Here is a 2,604-nt window from a genome sequence, read left to right as displayed (position 1 = left end):
CCAATTCACGACTTAATGGTTCAAGTTTTTAACCTAAAAATCAATTTTTAAAATGGATTCGCCACTAATCGATTTGGGGTGGGTTGATTAGAAACTCAAGCGAAGTATCGAGAGAAATACTCACTCTGTAAACCGGAGAAATTAGGATCGGGGACTTGATTACACTAGTTAATCACTAATGCCCTTTCGGTACCTAATCTTGTTTAAACCCTAAGGCTTTTTGGATGTTCGAGGGATTTTCCATGCATTTTCGGGAGGAAAAACATTTTTGAGTCATTTTCTAATTTTTGGACATAAAATAGATTTTTTCGGATTTTTTTGGTATTTTTTGGAAAAATACAAGTCTTTTGGCTTTTTCTGAATTTTTTTGCTTTTTCATGAAATTTTGGCTTTTTTTTTTTGGATTTTTGGCATTTTGGAAAATATGGAATATTTTTTATTTTTTTATTTTTTCGGAAAATAAAATATTTTTTAATATTTTTCAAAATATTTTGGAAAATAAATTATTTTTTATTTTTCTCGATTTTTAGAAAATAAAACATTTTTCAGTATTTTTAAATATTTTTCGATTTTCTAGAAATTAAAACATTTTGGATTTTTTTGAAAATAAATTATTTATTAATTATTTATTAGAATATTATTTTATATTAAAATAATAAAACAAAATAAAACCGATCCGGCCTGATCTCGCGGGTTGGAGTCCGACTGGGCCGGCGACCCAAACGCGGGCCCAACTCGGATTTTTCACCTTTTTTTTAAAAAAAAAATTAAAATTAAAACGCCCGTGGCCGGGCATTTGGGGACGCCCGGCCCGTCAACCCGCTCCCTCCGGCGAAAACCTACCCGACCTGGCTCCAAAGACCCTACCCGACCCCCGCCGCTCGCGGATTGCGAACCCTACCCGATTTTCGGGTCCGGATCCGATTCGCGACCGGAAAATCGCAAACCCTAGGGTTTGCGAATCCGCGGCACCGGACGGAATGCCTAGGCACGGAGGCGACGACGGCTACGGCGGCGGCAGCAAGGATGACGGCGACTACAGCGACAGCGACGGTGACGGAATGGGGTTGTGATGAACGGCAGGGGGCGACGGCGACGGGCTTTCATTACCTTTTTTATCGCGGGCGATGACGACGACAAAAGCAAGGGTTGCGATGAACGGCAGGGGCCACGGCAAGCAATTGCGAAGCTGGTGAGCTTGATCTGTGACGGCGAAGGCTACAGCGAACAGCAACGACGACGGCGAGACCTAGTCCCGGTCAAATTTGGCCGGAACGCTCTCTCTCTCTCTCGGGCTCGCCCTTCGAGCTCCCCGAAGTCTCTCGGGGACCCCTCCGAGCTCACCACACCACGGCCGGCCTGAACTCGAGCTCCCCGAAGTCTCTTAGGGGACCCCAAGCCTCGGCTGGCCTCTCTCTCTCTGTCTGTCTCCCTCTGTGTCTCCCTCTGTCTCTGCCCCCCTTCGTCGACGGCGGCTCCCCTCTATTTATAGGCGCGGGAGCGACCGGTTGGCGAGGCTTCGACCCGCCGGTTGGACCGCCGTCCCATCCACCATCATCGCTTCCTTCGGTCACGTCCCGTCGACGCCACTTGCCCCTCTGCTCTGCACGCGACCGTCGTCCGCTCATGCTTCTCCGACGTCGCGCCTGCCCGCGTGCTCTTTAGTGGCGCGAGGAAGAAGACAACGCGGAGGGGCCGGGCTTGAGGCGATGATGGGCCGAAGGCCCATGCGAGGGCTGCTTCTTTGCTTCTTTTCTGTTTTCGCTTTTTTCGCTTTTCTTGCTGTTTTTTTTCTTTTTATTATCTATTTATCCGAAAAAGGAAAAATAAAATAAAATAAAAATCCTATTAATTAAAAAAGGGAAATTTAGGCGGCAACACTTACGCTAAGAATTCTTTGCCTTTGTTACTCACTAGTATATTGGTAGATCTATAATGGGAAATGGTTTTGGTTTTTCTGACAAAACTCTTAAGGAAATGGGAATAGGAAAAACCAAATTAGCAGTCTTTGCACAACGTAAGAATCGCACGATTGACTTTTCATTGATGAAGACAATGTCTAGACAGTGTGTACAATCAAAATAAAAATTGCTCGTCTACACCTAACAAGCCCAGATCCAGAATGGGAAAAGGGATTGAAGTTCCAAACTACACCTCAGCATCTGAATCGACCTCTCTCTTTCTCCTCTTCGTCCCAGTCAACCCGTCATCGCTGGACGGCGAGCTAGGCTCGGTGGACCGACGCTTGGGGTTGACCCTCACGGGCTCATACTCGACCTAGCCGATGTAGAGGTCAGCGGCACAATTCCACATGTGCTTTCGTTCATCCATTAGTTCTGAAGCTAAATAATATTGTACACACCGTTCAGATGTTCAGACAATTAGATTAAATTGGATTCTTGGGATTGAGCCAAACCAAATATGAATTTTTAAGGTTTCTTAATCTATCTCGGATTGTGTTGGATCGGTTTATTGGATGGATCGACTCTTGTGGCCTTTGAACGTGTGCGTCCGACCCAAATCCGTCGACATCTCCACGAATGCCTGACCATCCTCCTCCAAGGAGAGATAGAGAGAGAATGGCGTCACCTTCTTCTTCGTCAG

The sequence above is a fragment of the Eucalyptus grandis genome, chromosome 10 (assembly GCF_016545825.1).
Source record: "Eucalyptus grandis isolate ANBG69807.140 chromosome 10, ASM1654582v1, whole genome shotgun sequence".
Lineage (NCBI taxonomy): Eukaryota > Viridiplantae > Streptophyta > Magnoliopsida > Myrtales > Myrtaceae > Eucalyptus > Eucalyptus grandis.
Note: the sequence above shows the minus strand (reverse complement) of the source record.